Below are 27,424 nucleotides of genomic sequence, written 5' to 3' on the forward strand. Positions count from 1 at the left end.
AACGACCAGCAGCAGATATTAAATCAGGTATCTACAATACACTGAGTTCAAGCGCATATTTATATAGAAGCCGCGAGGCGACACCTTTTCTCACTCTACCACAGCGGAGCACATCTGCTGGAGCGAGCGGCGACGGTGGCGCCATCTGTTGGAGCGCGCCAGCGGTGTTGCTAGGCAACGGCTTCTGAAGGTCGTTCTTCGGCCCCCGCATACCGCGTTCGGCTGAAGTGCGCGACGAGCCGAAGTGGCTGGTTGGCTGGCGTCGTAAAGCTGTTGCTTTAATAACGCGGCACTCACCGTGCTCTACGAAGCTATAAGGTTAGAGAGCCGGGTTAGTTGGTTCTGGGCATAGTTATGAGACATCATGCCAGCATGCAGAAAAACGCGGACAAAGAGAGTAGACACCACGGACGTCGGACTTAAAGAGGGTTATGCCACAAAACAGGCTTTTTTATGCGCAAAAGTTTACTAGTGACCCCTGGGGCTGAAGTATTTCCGCGACCACGGAGATGAGTGGTTAGAGCGCTCGGCTACTGATACGGTGTACCCGGTTTCGAACACGACCGCGGCGGCAGCGTTTCGATGGAGGCGAAACGCAAAGCGCCCGTGTGCTGTGCGATGGCAGTGCTCGTTAAAGATCCCCAGGTGGTCGAAATTATTCCGGAGCCCTCCACTGCGTGACCTCTTTCTCCTTTTCTTCTCTCACTCCCTCCTTTATCCGTTCCCTTACGGCGCGGTCGGCCTAAATTTCAGACTGATACTGTGACATTTACTTTCTTCAATAAAAGAAAAACAGTTTCCATGATTTCGGTTAGAAGTGCTTTGGCACTAAAAGTAGCCGCAATAGCGGTGTGGCTGAACGCCCGCCTGCGAAGGCCGCAATAGAAGGAATGCGACGGCCAGTGACAGTCGGATCACACGGCCATGCCTAGAGCCTCCTCGAGGGCGTTGACTCCTACGGGCTGTCGGCAAAATTAACGCGACAACATGCAATTCATACTTGCAGAACGTCAAAAAAAACCACGAACGCCGCAATTTTCGTTATGGCCGGTGCAAGGCAATTCGACGCTCTGGATCCGTGACTTTCGAGTATTCCTGGCAAGAGACCGAGTGGTGAACTGTCGATATTTTTTACTGATACTAAAGAAAGATATAGTTATGAGCTTTCATTTGAAGTGGTATAGATGGCCTAGCTGGGCTGTTCGGTGCATCTGCATACTTTAAAGTGTGGGCACTGCGATAACGGATGCGGACTACAAAAGAGGGTAGTGGACAGAAATTTTAAGATTTTTGATGTCTAGAAGTAATTACGTCTGCGAGTTGTAAACGATTAATGAAGGACTTGGGCAGAGCACTGAAGGAATTCGAGAAGGAATTCGGGAAGAGAAGGATTTCAATCCTCGTTTATTAGGAAGTTCAAACTTCCTGAGAGTTATACTCCTGGCTGCAATTACATATTTGGAGATGTGCGCAGCAAATACCACTTTGATTATTTTAACGTGCCCTCCAGAGCTGCCAATTTCGGCTTCATAGCACGCTGACCAAATCCCAGTGCCGAGGAGCGCACGCAGTTCGCCACACACCTTGAACCCACACATATCTACAACAAAATGACATCTGTCTGTTATGCATGAATACAGAAAATTTATGAAGAAGGCTCCAATGAATCCTCGGTAGGGTGCGGCACGGTATAGTATAATATAATACGATGTGGGATGGTCTGTGAGGCCTTGCAGCCCAGAGCTACGCATACGCTGTTTTGATGGTTCTGTACTAATTTGCGCAACCTGGCGTTATTTACCTTGCCGTGGCTCCGCATAGCACACGGGCGTCTTTGCATTTAGCCGATATCGAAATTTGGCTTCCGTCGCCGGGAATCCCTTCAGCATACTCGAGCGCATCACGGAACGCCACACCTCTATGCTACCGCGGCGGGTGTTAAATATCGTCGGAACAAGCAGAAAAATCTTTTAATGTGTTCACGCTGCAACATAGAACCGTTTGCATTAAAATGCAGACATGAATTATTGGATTTTAGTTAACCAGCTGAAAGCAAAAGCTGATGGCATTAACGAGAGGGAAGCCTGGAGCGGCAAGCACATTCTGACATTACACACGCAACTTTCAGGTTGGCGTCTCACACGCCCGTTTTGGCGCCTATAGGCTCATGCCCACACTGAGACATAGGTGTAAGGTGTCCGGTTCGATCACATTGCCGGCACACTTCACGGACTCCAGGGCTCGCTTGCAGGAAGAAAATAGTATAGTTTCCCGTGTTGTCTTAACACAGTGTAAACCCTCCGTTGGTTTTGATGAAAGGAAAGGCACATGAGCGGCTCCCTGGGTCAATGGACACGTCAGGCTTTGAGGTACTTGCCAGTGGTATCCACCTAGAAAAACTGCCTACGCGTCACACCGCTGCGTTGTTCCCCCTTAATTGCTTCTACTAAATGGACTGCACAAAAACTCTTACCAGTTTCTCGGTAGAAAATGCGCGCAACACTAGAGGCATTTCTAAGAACCTCGTACACTAAGCATGCGACGCGTTCCTTACCTGAAAGCGCCCATGTAACTCGGACAACTGCAGGTGCGAAGCCCTCGTGGTGTCCTCGGAATCCCCATAGGACGCTCCCAGAGGTGCGTGCTGCGGAGGCTGCCCCATCTCGCTGAGTTGCGTCCTCTCAAGGACATTCAGGCGCTGGAAGCCCGGGCGCTGCTCCCGCTGTGCGAAGCGTGTGCCGGCCCCGGAGGTTTCCATGTCGGAGCTCCAGGTACTCGTCGTTGTTTCGCAGCTGCGTAAAGGGCTCCCACCGTCCTCGGTGCTGAACGCTGGCATGACCCGGTGCGCTCGAGTGCGCTTCCACCTGAGCCCGAGCACGGTAGGGTTGCCTCGGAAGCCTAAAGAGCGGTTGCCCTCGTTCGATGTACTTCAGCAGCGTTTCTGCTGCTCGCAGCGTCCGATGGCGCATGTGCCACGTGCCACGTTCGGAATACCTCGTGCTGCGTCGGGCGTGAAGGTGCTGCTGCTGCTGCTGATGATGATGTCCTCAGGCTTAATCACTGATCTCCACCTAGTGGAGATCAGTGGTCTTAATGGCGCATACCTGCTGTGGGGAATTGTTGTTGTAGGCAAAACGATAAGGCGCGCGTGTGCTTTGCGATATTAGTGCACGTTAAAGATCCCCAGGTGGTCGAAATTATTCCGGAGCCCTCCACTACGGCACCTCTTTTTTCCTCTCTTCTTTCACTCCCTCCTTTATCCCTTCCCTTACGGCACGGTTCAGATGTCGACCGAGTAGTGAGACAGATTGAACGCCATTTCCTTTCCACTAAAAACAATTATATCATTATTGTTGTTACTGACTATAGCACACTTTAAACAATTCCAACGTCTTCATTACGTGAGCAATTAGCGGCTCTTGGCTGAAGCGGATTTTCAAACCCTCGCGTTTACTTGGAGTGAGCGAATGTGCACTCAAAGGCAATGTGAGGTGTCCACGATCTCATTGCGCTGCAGAATACCGCAACTTATTCTTCGTTTACGTCTATCGGGATTCTCTCTGACCAAATTCTGAGTCTTGTAGTTAAACTGAGTTCATAGATCACTTTATGCCGTTTTTAGCCGGCGGTTCCCTTCTTTCCGTAGAATTTACTTGGAGGTACCCCTAGCTCGATTAGGACTTCATCTGTCTATTCCCATCCCCCTCCCCGACGGGGCTAGCGCCAGGGAATAAGCCCCGAAATCAGTGTGCGGTTATATTCGCGACTATATAATTGCTTCAGGTAGATTTCTCTGCTATGATAACAGTTCATTGCTTTTTAATTCCCGTTTTATTTTTCTATTTTTTATACAAATCCCAGTCTAGAACACAAAGTTATTCAATTACTCCACTTCTTGCCCATGAGTGCGTTTCTATCAGCAATGCAAGCTGGCCAATGCCCCGACGTGAGTATGTGCCATTAAGCCTGAAGTCATCATCCTCAATAATTTCGACCACTTGGAGAGATTTAACTCGCACGGACATCGAACAGCACAAGCGCGCCTTTTGAGCTTCGCCTCCATCAAAAACCACTGCGGTCGGGTTCGAACACGGGTACTCCGGCTCAGTAGACGAGCGACTTAACCAGTGAGCCACCGCAGCGGGTGAGTCAACGATAGAAATCTTAATGGAATGAAATGAGGAATCTCCCCGTCCAGTTCTTTCCAACTTCTTAAATGAATGATTGGTCGTCCGGGAAGAGCAACTTGGGCCGCGTAAGGCCCTCCGCTGGTAGCACCTGCCATAGCAGTACAGTCGCACATCGCTTAACCGCTGCGACACTGCGCCGGGAGGGGCATGAGGGCTTCCAGAGCTCTATGAGTGTAAAGTCGAGAACTACATTCTGCATATATGGGAATAAACCCATTACGCTATTATGTATTACCAAATTGATCAATTCCGTTCCCATTGCCAGTCGAAATCACACCTACCTTCTGGAATAAACAGAACAGCTTTGGATTTAATAAATTAAGAATATGATTTTCCTTTATATATATACTAAAGCGTGGTGGAGAAAATATCACTGTAGCTTTTGATAAAACGGTTTAAGGGCTGTCGAAAAGTTTCCAATTAAGTTCTTGTTCTTGATTTGGCGACCGTTTTATATAGTATTTATTTCAATACGAGGGCATGCAATGTCATGGCACTTCATCAGTGCGAGCAGGAAATGGAAGGTCAACACATTGCCGTCGTGAGCTTGCCCTGAGCAAATTGTGGAGGCGCAGATGAAACGAATCGAAATGAAGTGATGATAACGGCGAAGATGTAAGATCAGGATTCTTGTGCGGACAAGAATCTTGAGACCCACGATGCAAGAGGCGCATGGCTGGCGCTGCACTCCTGCGAATGTGCAGCATAACAAAATGCGTTAACTAGCCCCGAAAAACGAAAATTAAGCTATAGGTGAAATATCTTACGATGCGTTAATGTGTAAGCGCCCAGAAAGCTCGCCTATGAGGCTGCATCTTGTGGAAAATTAGTCATATCAGACCTTCCTAAAGCCCCCTTCAATCTACGCCGAAGGCAGTTTTATTGGGCTGCTTATCACAAATCCTGCGTTTTTGTAAAGATGTGAAAATGCCAAACGCTCAAGCAAACGCTAGTTCTAATATTGCGCAAATGTGAGAGCTCATGAAATACAATAGCGGTTAAGAACGACTCAAGTGAGTGAAACTGGATTGTTTGAGGATTTGCGAAAGTCGAAAAGACGTATTCTGCGGAAAAGACCAGCTTTAAACAATGGACAGTATAAACGTAGCGGAGACGTAATATTGTAGACGTACACGGGTTCCGGTAAGCCGGTATATGTCTACGCTAATACGTCTCCGGTATGCTTAATGTATCTAATAAGTCGAATTGCCACAACTTGCCTTTAGGCACATGTCACGAAAGGCCTAGGCATGTGGGTCGATACCTGTTAGTCGTGCGTGTGGTGTCGTGTTGTCTGTTAGAAGCACGTGGAAGTTCAGAGCAGGCACCTATCTTCGTTTCTTGTTTCTTCTTTGAAATTATGGAAAGATGTTTAGCAGCGAAGGGTTTACCGTATTTTTTAATGCACAAATTAGAAACAGTATACTTGTTCGGTTGCTTTCAAACATTATTTTAATGTTTCTATTGTGACTGCTCATACAAGGTGTGCCGAAGGAACTTTTGTCGCAACCGAGGTCTAAAAGATGGCCTGGTTGCCACATATAAGAGTATATTTCAGTTTCTACGCCCCAGCACAGAAGTGGTCGGAGACTTCGAGGCGGTAAGTTAACAGTGAGCTGATGATGGTAAGCGCTGACAGATACATTGCAAACACGACTGGGGAACAATGACATCGATTTGCCTTGCATGCAGTGAACTTCGCCTCAGTTGAGAGCCAATGGTTAAATGTAGACTATTTGCTTATGCTAACAGTCACATTGTTAAAATGATGCCCATACTTGGTACTTCTTGGCCAACGAAGCAGCGTGGAAAGTACACATACTACTATTTAGGCCATAGCTTATTTGTTCAGTATCGCAGATCATAGTCCGAGCTGCGCCGCCAACCAGTGACGGCCGTTATCCGGGCAATAATAGTGTCCGAAGTGGCTTGCGTGTTTAGAGCCGCTTTGGCTACAGAGGACGTGCTCGCCGCAAGTCTTGTAGCCGTGGCTATTGTGTGATCCGCAGTTCCGGTGCCGGCGCGGACGAGCTTCTTTATATGTGGGAGACATAATTAAGTAGGTTTGTTCAGTTGAGAATGAGGGGCCGGTTTCGTATAATCAAATTTAGGTGGAAAACTTCGTGAGACACACTTGCTGTCCAGGAAACCTGCTGTGCACTCCGACGATCTTGGTCTGTTTGGTGGTAGCGTATTCAGTGTGAGACCGTGGAGGTGAGTGTTGGTCGTTGCCTTATGCAAGTGTTGTGACAACGCCTCCTTTATAAAACTTTATAAAGTTTATAAAGTATTATAAATTCTTATAAAGTTTTATAAAGGAGGCGCTGGCTGAGAATGTGTCAGTAGATTCAGCACAAGCAAGTGGTTGGTGGAGAATAACGCTTCGAATCGGATAGTACCGTATTGAATTCTAACTTTTAGTTCAATAAGTGGGATATCTAAAATACATTGTGTTGGCTTGGATAATATTTTCTTAAGGGGCACAAGATAAAAGAGGGAAAGATGGCGAACCTGTCGTTTAACCTGAATAGAGCGTCCGAAAAGCAGAAAAATTTACGCTATATTCACCTACGGGAAACGCGTTCCAAGCAAGGCTGAAAACTATAGGTGATCGCAGAATATGCTCGTCGAAGTGCATAAGTTATACAAACTATTTACACAATAAGAAATGTGGCGGTTCTTTCTGAAATCCAGTGGACTATCCTCACGTAAGTGCACGAGCAGTAGCTGGAGGACACTGAAATGCTTACAGAACCTTCCTCGCAGTTTGGAATTTTAGCCATGCCATTGTGAAGGCTTCCCTGTTTTTCTCAGTGCGTTTTTAGCCACCGCACTCCCCGGGTTTGGTTGACTCGTGTGTGTGTGTGTGCGTGTGTGTGTGTGTGTGTGTGTGTGTGTGTGTGTGTGTGTGTGTGTGTGTGTGTGTGTGTGTGTGTGTGTGTGTGTGTGTGTGTGTGTGTGTGTGTGTGTGTGTGTGTGTGTGTGTGTGTGTGTGTGTGTGTGTGTGTGTGTGTGTGTGTGTGTGTGTGTGTGTGTGTGTGTGTGTGTGTGTGTGTGTGTGTGTGTGTGTGTGTGTGTGTGTGTGTGTGTGTGTGTGTGTGTGTGTGTGTGTGTGTGTGTGTGTGTGTGTGTGTGTGTGTGTGTGTGTGTGTGTGTGTGTGTGTGTGTGTGTGTGTGTGTGTGTGTGTGTGTGTGTGTGTGTGTGTGTGTGTGTGTGTGTGTGTGTGTGTGTGTGTGTGTGTGTGTGTGTGTGTGTGTGTGTGTGTGTGTGTGTGTGTGTGTGTGTGTGTGTGTGTGTGTGTGTGTGTGTGTGTGTGTGTGTGTGTGTGTGTGTGTGTGTGTGTGTGTGTGTGTGTGTGTGTGTGTGTGTGTGTGTGTGTGTGTGTGTGTGTGTGTGTGTGTGTGTGTGTGTGTGTGTGTGTGTGTGTGTGTGTGTGTGTGTGTGTGTGTGTGTGTGTGTGTGTGTGTGTGTGTGTGTGTGTGTGTGTGTGTGTGTGTGTGTGTGTGTGTGTGTGTGTGTGTGTGTGTGTGTGTGTGTGTGTGTGTGTGTGTGTGTGTGTGTGTGTGTGTGTGTGTGTGTGTGTGTGTGTGTGTGTGTGTGTGTGTGTGTGTGTGTGTGTGTGTGTGTGTGTGTGTGTGTGTGTGTGTGTGTGTGTGTGTGTGTGTGTGTGTGTGTGTGTGTGTGTGTGTGTGTGTGTGTGTGTGTGTGTGTGTGTGTGTGTGTGTGTGTGTGTGTGTGTGTGTGTGTGTGTGTGTGAAGACTGAGTAGAAAGTGTAACTGGCTCACTTGGTCGGTGTACACCTCAGTCGTAAAATAACTTGGCGGCGCGTTCACCAATATTTTAGCCAGTTATGCGCCTTTTTATTACTTGAAACCACCGGAAGGTTTATTTTGAAAGTTTGTTTTTGAGGAAAGGAAATGATTGTTTTTTTGGCGGGAGGGGGAAGGAAATGGCGCAGTATCTGTCTCACATCTCGACGGACACCTGAACCGCGCCGTTAGGGAAGTAATAAAGGAAGGACTGAGAGAAGAAAGGAAGGAAGATGCCGTTGTGGAGGCCTCCGGAATAATTTCGACCACCTGGGGATTTTTAACGTGCACTGACATCGCACATCACACGGGCGCCTTTGCGTTTCGCCGCCGTGTACGCTGCGATGTCAGTGCACGTTAAAGGAAATGGCGCAGTAATTCTCATCTCGGTGGACACCCGGACCGTGCTGTAGTTGGAAGAGGGAGATAGAGAGATGGAGAAAATTTTATTGTCGGAAGAGAAGGGTTCGTGGAGTCTTAACAGAAGGGCCAGGTGGCCGTTATCTGATAACTGGCGGCAACGTGTCCGGCACGCTCGTTGGATTCAGTCTGGCCGTCGGGGTCCGATCTGTGCAGCATTTCTACCCAGGCTTCTGGTGAGGGAGCTTCTATAAGAGTTCTGGGAGAAGGATCCTCCGGGCAGTCCCATAGCATATGATCTTGGGTGGCAGTGCTACCGCAGTATATGCAGGTGGGGTCTATGAGGTAGGGGTAGATGGTGGCTTACATGTACCACGGTTTCAAGTAAGAATGGGTTAGAAGTCTTCTCCAAGCTTCCTCTTGGTGTTTGGAGAGTGGCTTGTGCGGGGGAGGCAATATTCTTCCAGGGAGCTTGAGAATTGGGTAATGTCGTGGTAAGAAATACTGCTTCCAACTCGGGTCCCCGGGACGAGAGCCCACCTCTCGGCGTGTTGGTGCGCTGCTTCGTTCTCTGGGTTCCCCGAATGGGCAGGAGTCCATACAAGTTCTGTATCTCGTTCTATTTTAGAATTTTTAGAATGTTTGTAGCCGTTCTAGTCTTGTATTTTTAGAATGTTTGTAGCAGTTAGATGTATTCTACCGCGCAAGTTGCGTTTGACATTCTTTGAATCACTGACAATCATGTCAGCGTCAGTATTGGCTATGGCCAAGGCTATGGCCGCTGCGTCTGCTTGATCCGAGTACTTGACAGAGATCGAGGCCGCAGCGATGCGCTCGCTTCTTCTTGCCAAGAATTTGGATGCGGAGATGGCGAAGGCCCCTTGATTGAAATTATAATCGGCTGCATTGGTGTATACTGCTGTAGTACGATTGTGGTACTTTCTATGGAGAGCACACGCTCTGGCTCGTCTTCTACGATCGTGGAAGCCCGGTAGCATATTTTTGGGGAGCGTTTTGATAAGTAGTTTGTCCCGCAATCCTCGTTGTAGAGGGCCCGCTTGGTTAGACATGGGATCAGAGTCTCTCTTCCCGCTATAGTGTTGGCCAATCTTTGAATTTGTGTCGCCTTGTGCTCAGTGATGAGCTCTTCTACAATGTTGTGTATACCCAATGATATAAATTTTTCCGTGGGTATGTATCTAGAAAGCCCTATACCAGCTTTATAAGCTTGTCTGAGTAACCTGTTTAATGTCTCGACGCCCACCTCAAATAGTTTGTGGTATGGTAGAGAGTAATTGAATCTGCTAATGACGAATACATGCAGAAGTCGAGAGATGTCTGCCTCCTTCATAACCTCTGTTTTTATCGGCGATTCTTCGTATGAGCCTGACTATCTGGTTGACCGTTGTTCCCAGACGGTTGATTGTAATGTTGCTCTTTCCATTATTTTGAATGAAGAGATCTAGTGCGCGTATGGTTTTGGAAGGGAGGATGGTGAGAGCTAAAAAAGAGAAAGAGGTGCCGTAGTGGAGGGTTCCGTTGTAGTTTCGACCATCTGGAGATTTCTGACGTGCACTGATATCTCGCAGCACAGGGTAGCCTTTTGAGTTTCGCCTCCATCGAAACGAGGCCACCGCGGTCAGGTTCGAACCCGGGAACTAAGGCTCAGTAGCCGAGCGCCCTTACCGCTGAGCCACCACACATCGTCGATATTGGAAAAAAGAAAGGCGCATAACTCGCTCCCCGGTTCATTGAACACCTAAATCTCGCTTTGAAGTACATGGCGCTGGTGTCTATATGCAAAAAACATTGCTTTTTAAGCATATTTTATACTCATTGTTGCGGCATCGTAGCCTGTGCTGGTGACTGGGAGAGATAGCCACGTCTAAATCGCACGCGGTGTCTGGTTTCAAAGCGCGAATAGATAACATTGCTGCGGACGGGTCCTCTCCCGCTTCTGCAGGATAATGACGTGAACGCGCCAGGGAGACTGCACTGAGCCAGTATGGCACGGCGTAGTTTTTGCTTCCGCCACGCGAATCCGACGCCTGTCACTCCGCTTAATAATAATAATTGGTTTTTGGTGGAAAGGAAATGGCGCAGTATCTGTCTCATATATCGTTGGACACCTGAACCGCGCCGTAAGGGAAGGGATAAAGGAGGGAGTGAAAGAAGAGCGGAACAAATAGGTCCGTAGTGGAGGGCTCCGGAATAATTTCGACCACCTGGGGATCTTTAACGTGCACTGACATCGCACAGCACACGGGCGCCTTAGCATTTTTCCTCCATAAAAACGGAGCCGCCGCGGTCGGGTTCGAACCCGGGAACTCCGGATCAGTAGTCGAGCGCCCTAACCACTGAGCCACCGCGGCGGGGTTCCAGTGTAGAAAATGAAAATTGGCTTTTGGGGAAAGGACATGCCGCAGTATCGGTCTCGCATATCAGCGGATACTTGAACCGCGCCCTAAGGGAAGGGATAAAGGAGGGAGTGAAATAATAAATTAAGAAAGAGGCGGCGTAGTGGAGGGCTCCGGAATAATTTTGACCCCCTAGGGATCTTTAACACGCACTGACATCGCACAGCACGTGGGCAGCCTTTGAGTTTCGCCTCCATCAAAACGCGGCCACAGCGGTGGGGTTCGAACCCGGGAGCATAATTGGTTTTTTGGGGAAAGGAAATGGCGCAGTACCTGTCCCGTATATCGTTGGACACCTGAACCGCGCCGTAAGGGAAGGAATAAGGAAGGGAGTGAAAGAAGAAAGGAAGAAGGCGGTGCCGTAATAGAGGGCTCCGGAATAATTTTGACCACCTGGGGATCTTTAACGTGCACTGACATCGCACAGCACACGGGCGCCTTAGCGTTTTTCCTCCATAAAAACGCAGCCGCCGCGGTCGGGTTCGAACCCGGGAACACCAGATCAGCAGCCGAGCGCCCTACCTACTGAGCCACCGCGGCGGGTCTGGTTCCAGTGTAGCAATTGTGATTTGCTGGAGCAAATACGTTTATGCGAACCGAACGCGATGCGAGAATTCGCAAGCAGGATCGCAGGGTCGTTATGAAAAGTAAGCATTGGCAGGGAGCGGGAAATTGTGCCAACGCTTCCTCTCATGATTACGAAAAATGGCAATGACACCTATTCTATCAAGTGGGGGGGAGAGATGCAGGAGGCAAGCTGAGGAAAAGTGAGGGATCACGGTATTCCTCCTGCCCTTAGGGGGTGATGTAGTGAAAGGTACAGTAGCCAAAGCGGCGATAACAAGAAGAATTCCTACCAGTTTACGAAAAATGTTATTTCATTGCATGGAACCTAAAGCACTTTGCATTCCGTGCAAAACGAAAGAAAGAAAATGCATCGTGCTAGCGCGTTACATACAATTTATTAAAATAAACGTGATATATAAGTATTCCATTAACGACTCCCTAAGGAATGCTGCGTCAATCCTGTGGTCGGTCGATAAACTATTCAACCGCGGACATCCCCCTCGACATGCCATTTCGCCACGACCAGCAAGAGCAGCAGGGTGAGCCTTGCTGACATGGTGCCATCGCGGGCTTGTGAGAAGACGTCGAAGGAGGAAGGTGGTGATGGAAAGAGTGCACCTGAAAGGGCAAGAATGACGGAAATGAAGGTGACGGTTGCCGCTCAGAGACTCGCCTTGAATCATGTGTTCATGTGCCATCCCACCTGGCGGGTGGCCCATGGTCAACTGCACATTTCTATTGACGAAACAGTGCACCTGCACAAGAACGAAAGAAGGGGACCCAACACACTGCGCTTTCCTTGCCCGTGTGCAGTTGCGCCGTTTTAACCTTATTATGTAATCCCTACTCGCCCATCAGTTTGCGTTAGACAATCCCGCGCATGTGAAGCCTCCGAAAGATGTGTCAGCTGGCACCGGCAGTCAAGGACTAAGCACTAGAAAAACTATACGAATGCGTCTTCACGTGTTAAAGTTAGCAAAGACTCTAAACGAAACGCGACCACGATCGAAACGCTGACCGGAAAAGGGTAATATGTCAGATGAGGGGATGAGGGAGGCTGAATGCAATACTATCTGATTTTCAGCCAAAAGACACGAATGCAGCACATGTATTTGACGGAGATGGTATATCATTTGGTATGAGGCACCACGCAGTGATGAGCTCCGAGTTAGGTTGTAACTACGGAGGATTCTTTGGGTCCACTAATGTGTATTAGTTTTTGAGGGACCACTGACAAATATTGGACTCTTAAAATTACATAAAATTTCAGAGCGTTTAAAGAAACCCTTCCTTGCTTCATCCGAGCTTGTATAAAAGTTAATCACCATTTTAAATGTAATAGTTACTGCAGGTCACTTTTCCAGGATGCTTTCAGCTGGATAATTTGCTTGATTGAGGCACTGTTTATCTAGCAAGAAGTAAGAATTTCCGGCCGTCAGCCGGAATGTTTGCTGTGGAGGTTCAGACGGGACACGTAACGATACATGCCCAGAATTTTCTAGCGACCTCATAGGCCAAATTGTCACAAAGAAAAGATTGTAAACTATGTCCTTAACTAGCCGTTATTATGTCGCATTTATTTGATTCCGTGGAAAACCCCTTCGTTTTGTGCATCTAATGGTGCGCATTGATGCGAGAGCTTCTGCTTATTCAATTGACTGAAGTCACTGAACCATCGATTAGGGTGTGTTACGGACTGAACTGCAGGGTAATGAAATTATCAGGGCTGCAGGTGAAAGTGAGAAGAGCGCACGTAACACAACTTATTTCGCAAAGCTACTGCTCAACAGAACAGCAGTTCGACGATCGACGTTGTGAGCAACATATTGATCTCACTGACGTGATGTTCGGTCATATGAAAACAACAGTTTATACCTATCATTGGAATATCTTTCTTCTTCCTGTGATAAATCATGCGCAAGAAGTTGAAATTCGTTTCCACGAAATGCCTCGTGCCCACTAAACGCGACTGTTTGAGCATTATTTCCTGCCTTATATGCTACCTATAGTCGGGCTTCAAGCTGGTTTGGATGGATGATTTTCGCAGTGATTAGAATCTGAGGAGCGAAAACGTCCAATGCTCAGAGGACAATTCCTTAACCTAGCATGTCCCAATCTCTAGCACTATATATCCCCCATGTTACGCAGCACGTCGGTCATTGTAGGTGTTATAACCGAACTGCGGAAGGCACTGAGATGTTTAGTTAGGTGGCAACCAACCGCACGGTCACCACATAGCTCTCCGTTCACAGTGCACTATGTAGCTCTCCATATAAGCCCAGCGCGGCCCTTTCTTCGCCTACAAAATGCGTGGTAAAACGTCCATTTTCCGCGCATTTCACCCCAAAGTAGCCAAAAAAAACAAGTAAGAACTTGTACTCTATTGTGCGGACAGACATAAGTGAAACACCCTTTATATCACTGAAATTGCACACTAAAGTTGTTATGCTACCGGTGGTGGTGATCCACGAAGAAGAGATTTTCAGTTAGGTAGCAGACAGTCGCAGAGTGCACCACGTGTCTCGCCATATAGTCTGCAGTGCATCGAAACTACAGGAGAAGCTTTGCCGGTAGCACCTCAGCAACACAGATCGAATGCAGGAGTGGGGGAAAGTTTTAGCGAAAAATTCGCTTTCAGTGTACGTGCTAAGCTTAGCAATCTTGCAAGAGACAGTGCACAAAAAATGCCAGCAGCACAAGGAGCTCTTGGAACTAAGGATTTTACTGATTATAGGATATCATGATTTCTTTACCTGCTAGCCAAGCGCAGCCTCAGAAAGCACCAGCGGTCATGGTGAAGGTTGCCTAGGACGGCTTCCTTGGATGCGCGCTGCACGGCCCGCAGCACCTGGCGCAGATGAATGAACTCACGGAGCTCGGGACACCAGAGGCCAGGGCGGGGCGCCGGATATGCAAAGCGCCTGTCGCCCGAGAAGGACTCTGGGTCAAAGCTCGCGAAGCTGGTCGCTGTGCTGGTGTAGGTGGCATTGGGACCACCATTATTCTGTTGGGGCGGCTGTAACAGTGAAGTCAAAAGGGGGAGCTCATTAAGCACTAAACCGCAAGAAACGTCGATTTTGGCCTAGGAAAGGAAATCAGTGTTCTAATGATTTAGAATAAATTGTTTTCCCGATGTTCTGCTGAGTTAAGCTTCAGGGTGAATCAGGATTAGTTATCCGAGATGCGGTTTGAATTCAGAGCTTATGTTTTCTGCCAGTGACAAACACGCTGCTACGTCCCAGCGCACATATAGGAATGGGTGATGAGGATCGGGAATTTTTATGGCCCAAGGGCATCTGGGTACAAAGAGCCCCCTGGTACAAGGTCTCATCTTCTTCTCAAGGTGGACCCGCCGCGTTGGCTCAGTGCTTAGTGGCCCCGGCTACTGAGCCTAAGCACCGGGTTCAGATCCGACCGCGACGGCCGCGTTTCGATGGAGGCGAAACGCAAAAATGCGCCCGTGTGCTGTGCGATGTCAGTGCACGTTAAAGATCCCCAGGTGGTCGAAATTATTCCGGAAGCCTCCACTGCGGCACACATTTCTCCCTTTCTGCCCCCACTACCTCTCTTATCACTTCCCTTATGGCGTGGTTCAGGTGTCCGCCGATATGTGAGACACTGCGCCATTTCCTTTCCTCGAAAACCAACGTTCACATTTTTCGGCTATGTCCTGACCCCAGCTCAGGTGCTTCAGTATCGATGGTAGATGCCAGGGCTAGCAACAATCTTTTCCTTCCTTTTTACTATTATTTTAATAAAAACCACTGCCAACACCACCTTTATCGGCTAGAAGTGCTTTCGCACTATAAGTTGTAATCCGCCGCGGTGACTCAATTGTTAGGGCGCTCGACTACTTATCCGGAGTTCCCGGGTTCGAACCCGACCGCGGCGGCTGCGTTTTTGTGGAGGCAAAACGCTAAGGCGCTCGAGTGCTGTGCGATATAAGTGCACGTTAAAGATCCCCAGGTGGTCGAAAGTATTCCGGATCCCTCCACTACAGCACCTCTTTCTTCCTCCTTTCCCTCCCTCCTTTATTCCTTCCCTTACGGCGCGGTTCAAGTGTCCGACGTTATATGAGACAGATACTGCGCCATTTCCTTTCCTCAAAAACCACTTATTATTATTGCGATTATGATCCGGATGAGCGATGTGAGCGTGACCGCAATGGTTCGAGTTCCGAGTAGCTCATCGCGTGCTGCTGCGGGACTGTTTGAACCATCAGCGTCAGCCATGGTATGCTGCTGAAGGTGATCGTGTTGCCAGTCAGCCGCAGTATAAGCCTTTGCCTCCTTCACACGCCTAAATGAACACGAGTTAAAGTAGATCACCATATTGTTATCTAGCTTGGGGTAATAGAACATAACAGTGTCGTCATAAGCTGCAGGTGCTGCAGAAAAATGCTCTACGTTACATTGCAAATGAACCATATGACACCTCCAGTGCTCCTTTATTAAAAAAATCAACGCCATGAAAGCAGACCTCATCTATGAAAATGATCTTGTAACGTCATTGAAGCATGAATTACGTAATGGCACAGCCCACCTGAAAGAGATTGCTTTGTCCCGGTTCACAAGGTTTAGCAAGCTCTTGCATGTACTATTCTCCCGTACACACTATGGTCTGCAGATGCTACAGACCGGTCTTCCACCTGTACTTAAGTTTACGCTTACTTTAGGTGAATTCGTTTATTATCGAAGAATCTGTTGCATGCCATGTTTAGTTGAGGTAAAAGATTGTTTACCTTTATTCCTTTTTCATCCTGGTTTTCTTTTCTTCCTCTTTATTTTTCCTTCCTCAGTGTTGATATGTCTTAAACCTGCTATATAATATTTAATGTTATCAGCTGTTGTGATGTTTCTGGTTGTAAACTTTAAGGGGAGGGGGGGGGGAGGGGTCCGAGAGGTCATGTTTCATAATGCGCAGCTTTTTTTCCCGCTAGCTTCACCATATTTTGTTTGTTGAACATGTGCGGAGAAGTAAAATTAGCTGCAGTTTAACTACTGCTGAACCTGGCTAGCGAGCGAAAGCCGTGGTGTATCGGGCATGTACACGCGGCTTGGCGTCTGTAACGTAGGCTGTGAGAGACTGCTAGGCTACCGCCGCAGCCGAACACGCCTCGTGTTAAGCTGCCCCACACTCTCTTCTTCACGGCAGTAAACATGGCACGTACCCACGCATGGGGATTGGACAACGTACAGCGGAGAATGCCAACGAGGTATTTGCGCGGGGTAAAAAAATGGCCGTGGTTTAGCTCTGCTTAAACCTGGAGGGACGCGATAGCTACAGCTGGCCGAGTGGAACTTGGTCACGTGACCAACCACGTCCATCGTATTAAAAACCAGCGCTATAAAAAACAGAGGACGAGATTAGACACACGGAAGGCGTTGAACTCGCCCAATCCTCAGTTCTTCTACAGTTCACCAACGCCGTGACGAACCACGTGATCAGCCACGGCGCCGCGCCGGCGGCAGCTGCTCCGCACCACGTGACCAGCCACGTGACAGCGTGGCGGCGCAGCAACTGGAGAGCAAGCTGCCGGGCTAGTTGGTGATGCATGTTGTTTACTAGGAAGCGCGAACAAACGGACAAGGGACGGAGTAGGGTGGCGGGACGAAGCAGAGAGGCGGGACAGAGTAGGGGGGCGGCGCAGCCACAGGGTGGCAGCGCCGCCACGCTGAAGCCTCGAAACGCTACCGCAATGTAGCTATCGCTACAATAAAATAGACTCGTGCTGTGCACTGAAGAGCGTCGTCTTCATCAAATTCATCTGCTCCGCGCCGCGGCACTGCCCACTCATTGTTTTACGTATACCACAAATCAGTGCTTTCGCAGTGGTTCGAATGTAGTAAAAATTCTCTGTAGCTTTTTATCATTAAGAAACAAGTTCCAGCGACAACAGTCAAGTTGGTAGAGAGGAGGTGAAGGCAAAGGGCACAGAGGAGGTCCCTTTGCGCTATTTTGTTCTAATGTCTGATGATTACGTTAAGCATGCCCGTCTTCGTGTGTGCAGTGTGAAGAAATGTGCAATCGTTCAGATTCGCAAATATTTAATTCGTACGATAAAATCGAAAGCAATGCAGAAATCAGATACGAAATTAACCGATATGGGTCTATCGGAAGCTACGGCATGGCGAACCGCGCAGCCATATAGGAATGCCGTGTGTCCAGGTCAATTCAAGGTAATGGCCAAGGTGTTGGAGAAGAGGTCTCCGTGCACAGAGCCCAACACCTTGAATCTTGGATTCATGTGGCAGTCTACTTGGCGAGTGAATTGCCCACGGCATCGCTTTCTCCTTCCTGAAAGAATGAAACGTTACAGAAATACGTGAATTTGCAACAGAACGCATCAGACTTATGCACTAACGAAATAAGATTATTCTATGTTTATATGTCCACAGGGCGCATAAGAGGCAGTACACAGGACACAAGTTATTCTCTAGTTCTTTGGTTTTCTAACGCCCACCGATATCCTCACAGACGGAAAGTTTTTAGAAAACCCCTTACCTACTTCACCTCAATTTAGTGTTGTGACGAGTTCCGAGGACATCAGCTGTAAAGGTCGATTCGCAACGGCTTTGTATTATCTCGACAAGCCTTTAGTACAGTGAAGTACAGTGTATGACTGATTAAAGCGACACGCGCTGGTCTGTCGTTTCCTATCAAAGATAGGAGCAAGAGGAAGCTCACAATGGGCACCAAAACCCAATATTACCGCATTGCGTGGCTGTTCTTCAAGACAGTGAGCGAGAAAGCATGGCAGCAAACGGCGTTCTTAAACAGACACGCTTGCATAACGCGGACTAATAAAGGAAATGGTTCACTCTGGACGCGAATACCAATCAACACACAAATTGTTGTGCGTTCCTGCGCTCAACCACGAGTAAACAGCTGCAATTCCCCTTTTCACATAAGTGGAGCATAATACACGCACGCGATTAATAAGTCATCATTCTCATAAAATAATTATAGAATTGCACTTAAGTCTGCTTAACTGCGGAAACGCGAAAGCCTTTCCCTTTGCTATCTTTCTCCCTTCATTGTTCATTTTTATTTGAAATTTTGTTTTTCATTTTACTTCTTAATTTTCTATTTTCCTTAAATTTCTAATTTTTCTTTTTGATCTCAATTTTGTTCTTATCAAAATGTTTTAACACTAAGTGAACCTTCTCACGCATTTACAACGTCTTTCATCGAATGAGTGACTCGAAACCTGCTTCAAGCATGGCATTTATTTTCATTATTTCAAATTAATAATTTAATTAAGTGCAATTCATCAACCAAACTTTTCCCATTTCAAGATGTACTTACGCGCTACCTAACACAGTCAAACTTTTCTGCATTTCTCTCCACAGAAGGACATAATCATTCGAACAAATTTTGCGGACACTTTTTTCTGACGCGACATAACCATATAATGCTTGCGCATTAGGAAGAGAAGCGAGACGTATGACGCGTATCCTCGTTGCAGTGCGCTCTACGACTTGGTCGCCTTCAGAGTATGCAGAGAAAAACTCGCATAAATAGGCCCTGGCGTCGCGTATCCCATTATGTAAATGAAGGTTATAAAAAGTTCTAATCCAATATCGTAGGGGCGTGAAGACATTTGCGTCTTGCTCCGCACTTGAGGATACCTCTTCGCGCACCACCCAGTTATCATAAGACCACTCACTAACCATACCATTTCAATGTCGTCGTAAGGGCGTACATATTCTTTTATGACTACAGCTTGCTTGTTTCACGAAGGACAAATGTATATGGTTTTTAGCCTAAGACAATAAACTTTTACCTAAGGCAATTATTTACCTAATAAATCGCAATTCTTAAAAGTAGGCTCTTAGAGTTAGAAGAGCGCTTTTTTTTGGCACAGAATTACCAGCGGTGCAGTTCATCAGAATTCAGCTAAGACTCGTTAACTAGAAGGCTGGTGAACTAGTACTGAACAGTTTTTAGCTATTACTGTTAGGCCCCTTAGGTAACTAAGAGGCGTGTAACGCACCGTAAGTAATATCCATCAGTTTTTAGAATTAAGAAAACGCGGTTACCCGCCGCGGTGCCCTCAGTGGCTAGAGCGCTCGGCTACTGATCCGGAGCTCCCGGGTTCGAACCCGACCGCGGCGGCTACGTTTTTATGGAGGCAAAGAGCTAAGGCGCCCGTGTGCTGTGCGATGTCAGTGCACGTTAAAGATCCCCAGGTGGTCGAAATTATTCCGAAGCCCTCCACTACGGCACCTCTTGCTTCCTTTCTTGTTTCACTCCCTCCTTTATCCCTTTCCCTACGGCGCGGTTCAGGTGTCCAACGATATATGAGACAGATACTGCGCCATTTCGTTTCCCCCAAAACCAATTATTAATATTATTATTATTAAAACAAGGTTACCCTTGTCGCTGCGGCCCGACAGATTTTGGCTATTTCCAAGAGTTACGTGCACTTTAGAGGTTGCTTCGCCTGCAAGCTTCTCGAAAGCGCTTATAATTTGGGGTGATCTAGCCAAAATTTGTTGGGCCACAGCACCGAGGGTAACCACGTTTTCGAAATACTAAAAACTGATATTACTTATATAGGGCTGAATGCATCTCAATAATTAAGACGCTTAGCAGTAATAGTTAAAAATTAAACTATTCAAGGTTAGCACGTCTTGGCGGCTGCGTTTTTATGGAGGAAAAACGCTAAGGCGCCCTTGTTCTGTGCGATGTCAGTGCACGTTAAAGATCCCCAGGCGGTCGAAATTATTCCGGAGCCCTCCACTACGGCACCTCTTCGTCCTTTCTTCTTTCACTCCCTCCTTTATCCCTTCCCTTAGGGCGCGGTTCAGGTGTCCAACTATATATGAGACAGATACTGCGCCATTTCCTTTCCCCCAAAAAAACACCCAATTATTATTAGCTGTATTGTGATGTGCTACACTAGTGACAATGTTTTGCTGAAAAAAGCGATCTTCTAAGTCAAAAGGCGTATTTAAAAAAATCTGCAAAGTCTTAGGTGAAGCACCCTGTAAGTTAGACTGTTCTCTGGAAATGAACTTTTGCGTTTTCATTCTTTTCCAGCAGATTCAGACATCCACAAAAAACATACCAACCACCCTGTGACTAAGCCTTTGCTTGCCTGTGTTACTGCTCTCAAGTTTGTACAGAGCGAAAGAGGAATCAAGGTCTTGCCCCGCTGCAAAGTGTCTGCATACAGAGTCACCCTGACGCCACTTGTCCTCCTTCTCCTTTTTCTTCGCAGTATTTCACGAGCAACAGCGAGTATCAATATACCTTCGTCTCAAACTCGTTTAGATTAATACATTCAGCGTTGCGTGGTTTCCGTACACGTACTTGGTCTTTGGACTTAGCAGTGGGCATTTAGAAGGAAAACCACAAAGATACCTGTCGCTTTTGCAGGGAAAGGAGAGAGAAATACTTAGACTTTCACCTTGTTTCGTTTCGTTTGTTGGGGTTTAACGTCCCCAAACCGACTCAGGCTATGAGAGAGGCCGTAGTGAAGGGCTCCGGAAATTTCTTGGCCCTTCGTCCCACGCTCTTCAAGACAGCGTTATCTTCTGCTGTGTACCGGGACCACAAACTCGTTCATTCAGTCTCTGTTGTAATGATCACAGATTGTAGTGTCATAATGGTAAGAACTCAATCGAACAGCAATTGCAAGGTCGTCGCGTAGGAAGTCTTCGCAGAAACCAAGCACCGCCAAGTTCCATTCAGTTCAAGATAATAGATAACCAGCCGCTGAGCGAAATCTATGAGAACGTCTTAGTTCACTGTTCCTGGAAGTTACAGGTCAAGCCCTGCCGGTAGGAATAGAAACACTCACCTCCAAATTAATATGTAAGCATTGTGTGGCTATGTTTGCGGTTTCGTGTCATCACGAGCTTGTCATCACGATAACGTCCGAACGAATTTAGTAATAAGAAATAGAATGGCTGCATTAGATACAGGATCAAAAAATCTCGCAGGAGAAATCATGAGGTGCATGTGGGGTAATTAATTTACTAGAGCCAAAAATGTCCAAAAAGTGGGCGGGGTCGGAGCAAAAGTGGCGCAAAATTTCCAAGCACAGGAATTGGGCGAAGCTAAAGCGTGGCGCCAAATATGAAAAACCGGAACTGTGGACGCGGCGAAGCATGGAGCCAAATTTGTAAATTAATTGTGGCGCCAAGTTTGAAAACTGAAAATAGCCAAGAATAGAACTTGATTAATTTAAGCAAAGAGGGGCAAAGAGGAGCGAGGAGGCTTCAATGGTTACGCATTCCCCCAATGGAGATGGCGCAGCGGTTTTTTTATGATGAAAGGGTTCAAGACCCAGTGCGTTCCCAAAGAGCACTAGCAGTCCCTCCTAAAACGCTCGTGGACTAGCAGTTCATATCCTTAAGGTCTTTCAATAGGACAAATTATATACCTGCACGGCGGGGCCGACTCGGACAACGAAAAGCTCCCGAACTCAAGCGTCGTGGGTGCCGTCTTGGACCAAATGCTGCGCAGCTGCCCGGGTCTCCGCGAGCAGAGCGGCGTCCCGTATCTTCAGGCGCTGGAGGTCCAGGTGCTGCGCGGGTTGTACAGAGCCCCTGCCCTCTTCGAAAGCCTCCAGGTCCGAGTCGGCTGACCCCGTGGAGGGGGTGCTGGAGTACGTGGTGGCTTCTTTGCGCTGACACTTCTAGAAAAATGAAGCAAAAAAATTAGCATTAAAAGAGCGGTAAGAAAGTTGCTCGGCCTGGGCAGGGGCTAAGCGCATGTAATAGAGCTTATTGTTCGTTCCTGTTGAAGTATTTATCGTGATTTAAAATGCAATGACCTGACTTTCTGCGCAACTCAAGAATCTCTGAATAACCGAACCCATCATCTTCATTGCCATCACCACCATCAGCCTACGTCTACTGCAGGACAAATGATTCTCTATACCACTGTAATGATATCCCGCTTTTGCCACCTGCGGCCCCCCTATCGGAACTTCGGCATAACGTTTTTTTTTGCTACTGTGGCCATTAAAGGAGCAGCAATATTGGATACAGAGGAACGTGAAGCATTGCGACACATGCGAAAAGAAGAGCTTGCTTTTACGACGTTGCTGAGTTTGCTGTTTACTTAAACACTGCGCAATACATCGGTTCACTACTGCAAGGACCTCTTTTGTCCAAGCGGGGGCTCATACTCTGTTGCAGAAGCCAGAGGCATTTCCGAACCTGAAAAGAGAATCTCCTCTGAAATACGGAGTTTCATAATGACTGTACTAAAAATCTGATATTCACAGAATATACTGGTTCTTTCATCGAAAGCGGTCATAGATTAAAAAAAGAAGGAAGGCATGAGATGTATAATTATTGGTTTTTCGGCACAGTTATGCCAGTTGTAGTGCACGTTAGAAAAAAGTAAATGGTGCCAAATAATGAGTTCGTTAGCTAAATTACAGTAGCGAATTTCATGGCGGTTAGTTAGGAGCCTTATTGCTCTTGGATACTTGCAGGTGGCCGCATGGAATAGCAGTGTAATATTCTACAATTTAGAAAAAGTGCCATTGTTATGCGCAGTAGAGTTACGTATGAATTCTCTCAACCAAGCTAAAGCCAGGCCGCGGGTCACCCTATGGGCTCCTTATTGGCTCCACGGGACTCCTTATGGGGGTTAACCGCACCCTAGATGAGCTTATCGGAGCCCACCGAACGGTGCAGCTCGTACGCCTTTTATCCACCACTACGGGACGACACATTTTCTCTGGCTTAGGTCTCAACCCTACAAGCTCTCTCAGAGATATGCACGCCACCCAGGGGACAATTCAGTCCTATTTAACAATCATTCCAATCCCCAAAAACTTGCATCTGGTCCACCACCCAGCTCGCCGTGAAGCATGAGTCACGGCTTTGCACAAACACTGTCACGCACATAACAGTGCAGCCTATGTGGACGCCGCAAGATATGGCAATGAAGCCTCTACCTTGAGCGTAGTCTCTATTACACTCCACCCTAGAGTTTCTGGTTCGACCAAAGCTACATCTTGGTTCCGTACAACGATATTTCTCTCCACAGTAGCGATCAACGGCTCCAGCATCGACCCCCCCCCACCTCACACACAAATCCCTCTAAAACTTGAGCTGATGGTCTGGCGCCAGCTCCAATCCCGTAGCTTTATAACCCCAGCTAACCTTGCCCTTATCCACCCCGACCTTTTCTCCCCCGAATGCACCATCTGCGGGGCACACAGTGCTGACTTGCACCATAACATTTACATTTTCTCTGAGCTCCAGCCACCCTCCCAATTGCAACTCACTGATATGGAGGGATGGAAGGTCAAGGTATCCAGCTCGGAACCGGCCGCACAAAAGCAGCTGGGGGGCTGGACACTGAGGCTCTGAGACCCGCAAACTCCCGGTCACCATACACAATATCAAACCAACCCACCACTATACGCTGTAATAATAAGGCTCAAGAATCAATAAAAGTTTTCACCTCCACCTTAGGAGCACAGCCGCCGCTGTGGTTGAGCAAGAGTTCGGCTACTAAGCCCGAGTACCAGGATCCGAACCCGAACGCGGCGGCCTCGTTTCGACGGAGATCAAACGAAAAAAGCGCCCGTGTGCGATGTGAGTGCACATTAAAAAATCTCGGCTGGCCGAAACTATTCAGTAGCCTTCCACTAGGAAATCTGTCACTTTCTTCTTTCACCCCCCTTCTCTCATCCTTTCCTGCGCGGTTGAGGTGTCCACCAATATGTGAGGCACTTGGTTTGGTTTGGTTGATGAGGTTCTGACGTCCCAAAGCAACTCAGGCTATGAGGGACGCTGTAGTGAAGGGCAGTGGACAGTTTCGACTGCCTGGGCCTCATTAACGTGCACTGACACCATGCAGTACGCGGATCTCTAGCATTTCGCCTCCATCGAAACGCGACCGCAACAACCAATATAGAACCCGCGTCTTTCGGGACAGCAATCTAACACCATAACCATTGAGCCACTGCGGCATTCTTTTCCTCAATGCAATTTATTTCGGGCAGTGACAGCGATCACGCGGCTTATGTGTCACGTGGTTTTCCCGCTTGCACTACGGCTTCCGCTTCAGCCTTCTGGATAGCCATCTACCCGCCGCGGTGGCTCAGTGCTTAAGACGCTGGGCTACCGAGCCGGGGTACTATAGTTTTAACGTGACTGCGGCGGCCGCATTTGGACGAAGGAGAAGCGCAAAATGCGCCCGTGTGGTGATGTCAGTTTACACATTCTCAGAGGGTGGAAATTATTTCGCAGCCCTTCCGCTGCAGTCTTCTTTCTTTATTCCTTCCTTGACACTCACGTTTATCCATTGCGCTGGACGCGGTGTAGGTGTCCACCCAGTAGTGACGTTACTGTTCTTTCCTTTTATAAGCACCAATTTTTGTAAAACTCTGCTACACTCGGCTCAGCGATTAAGTGCATTATTCCTAGCCCTTGTTAAGTAACTTGTATCTCAAAATCATTTCACGTCGGGGATCTCTTCCGAGCGATTTCGCACATCTTAGCATCCTTGTTTCAAAGAGCACAAAAAAATTCGGAGGGGTTTAACTACTGCTGAACCTGGTTATTGAGCGAAAGCTGTGGTGTAGCGGGCAAGTAGACGCGGCTTGGCGTCTGTAACGTTGAGTGCATTCCGCACACTGCACAGGCAGCGCGGCAAACCTGCCATCCTTTCAGGTGGCCGTTCAATTAATGGTTCATCGCGAGAAGTGGGGCAACCAATAAACGCTGCGCCCTATCCTACCTCCCTCTACAGGCGAACCGAAATGTCAAAGATCAAAGACCGAGTGGTGTATCCCCATCCGACATCTCGCTCACTTGACGATCAACCGGCAACGCACAGCGAAACCGGTATTGCATAGAGCAGTGAAGCTTTCGCTCCAAAATTCCACGTTGCTATAGCATTTATCCGGAGTTCCCGGGTTCGAACCCGACCGCAGCGGCAGCGTTTCTGTAGAGGCAAAACGCGTAGGCCCCCGTGTTCTGTGCGATGTCAGCGCAACTTAAAGGTCCCCAGGTGGTCGCAATTATTCCGCAGCCCTCCATTAAGGCAACTCGTCCTTTCTTCTATCAGTCTTCCTTTCTTCTCTGAGTCATCAGTTCCTCCTTTATCCCTTCTCTTACGGCGCGGTTCAAGTGTCGAGATATTCGGGACAGATACTGCGCCATTTCCGTCCCGCCAAAAAACAATTTTCAATTTTCTATAGCATTCGCTATTCACCACACCGGCATATCCAATGTTTCTTACCTGCTCACACTCCTCCGGGTCGGCCAACTCTTGCTCCAGGAAAGACGCATCCGCGATTGTTGCGGCGCTGTGTTGGGGCTCTTCTACAGGCCAGCGCAGCGCAATCTTGCTCAGCTTGAGCCGCTGAATCGTTTCGCAGTGATTCAGGCGCTGGAAGCCGGGACGTTGCGCTGGTCGTTGTAGTCGAGGGCCGCCGCCGATGACCCCGAGGCCCCAAGAGCTGGTTGAAGCGCTGCTTTTGGGTGTGCAGGGTACATTGGCAGCCATGATGGTGCTCGAGAAGACGGCTGTGTCGCTAGGTCGTCTGAACGTAATCGCAATCCTGTGCCCTGTTCACGAACCTAAGCGAACGCTCTGAAGTGGTAACTCTTAACGCTCATCGGCTGTATAAAGCTCCACCTAGTCTTCTCTCATCCGATGCGTAGCCGCCGGGAGCGTTCCCCTTGCTCATGCGCAGCGCGAGCCGTTCGGAATGCACCACGTGTCACGTTTAACTCATGCAGCAGCGCGAGCCGTTCGGAATGCACCACGTGTCTCGTGCAACTCATGCAGCAGCGCGAGCCGTTCGGAATGCACCTCGAGTCTCGTGCAACTCATGCGCAGCGCGAGCCGTTTTGAATGCACCACGTGTCTCGCGCAACTGATGCGCAGCGCGAGCCGTTCGGAATGCACCACGTGTCTCGTGCAACAAATGCGCAGCGCGAGCCGTTCGGAATGCACCACGTGTCTCGCGCAACTCATGCGCAGCGCGAGCCGTTCGGAATGCACCACGTGTCTCGTGCAACTCATGCGCAGCGCGAGCCGTTCGGAATGCACCACGTGTCTCGTGCAACTCATGCAGCAGCGCGAGCCGTTCTGAATGCACCACGTGTCTCGTGCAACTAATGCGCAGCGCGAGCCGTTCGGAATACACCACGTGTCTCGTGCAACTAATGCGCAGCGCGAGCCGTTCGGAATGCACCTCGTGTCTCGTGCGCCCCCTATCCGATTAAGTTTTTTTCCTTACTGTGAACGCTTAATGGCGCATTGGCCGCGATTTTATGGCTCAAACCCCTCCACGGCGTTCGCGTTTCGTTAGAGGAGGAACGCAACAGAGAGAGAGAACAACTTTATTTGTCACTTGGGGGTTGGGAGTTAGGGGGCAGGTGGGCCACACGTGGGAGTGACGTCTTGAGCCCACGATAAGAGTGCCAGTTTAGTCTTCTTGTCTGATCTAGCAAGAAGTTGGATCCAGCCCTCCAAGCAGGGAGCTGGCTGTAAAGTTTGTGGAGGCGGGTTACCCTCACATACCAGCAGGATGTGCGCCTGAGTGGCAAACACTCCCTGTAGTAAGGACAGGCGGGGTCGTATTCCCCGTCAGTGATGACGTATAGCCTCGAATGACTGAGAATCGAATTGCTCTGCAGTCTGCGAAGCATGGTGGCTTGCGGTCGGTCGAGGTCGGGGTGCGGAGGCGGGTACACACATCTTGTACACTGATTGTGTGGAAGCACTCCCGGCAGTCCCGAAATATCAAGTTATCCCTCCTGACATAAAAGCCCTCCACTACGGCACCTCTTCCTGTGTTTCGAGGTCAGCGCACGTTAAAGATCCCCAGGTGGTCGAAATTATTCCGGAGCCCTCCACTACGGCACCTCTCTCTTCCTTTCTTCTTTCACTCCCTCCTTTATTCCTTCCCTCACGGCGCGGTTCAGGCGTCCAACGATATATGAGACAGAAACTGCGCCATTTCCTTTCAACCAAAACCAATCATTATCATTATCATCACTCAGTCCCTCGTTTATCCCTTCTCTTACGGCGCGGTTAAGGTGTCGGCCGAGGTGTGAGACAGATACTGCATCATTTCCTTTCCAAAAAAA

The sequence above is a fragment of the Amblyomma americanum genome, chromosome 2, assembly GCF_052857255.1.
Source record: "Amblyomma americanum isolate KBUSLIRL-KWMA chromosome 2, ASM5285725v1, whole genome shotgun sequence".
Taxonomy (NCBI): Eukaryota; Metazoa; Arthropoda; class Arachnida; order Ixodida; family Ixodidae; genus Amblyomma; species Amblyomma americanum.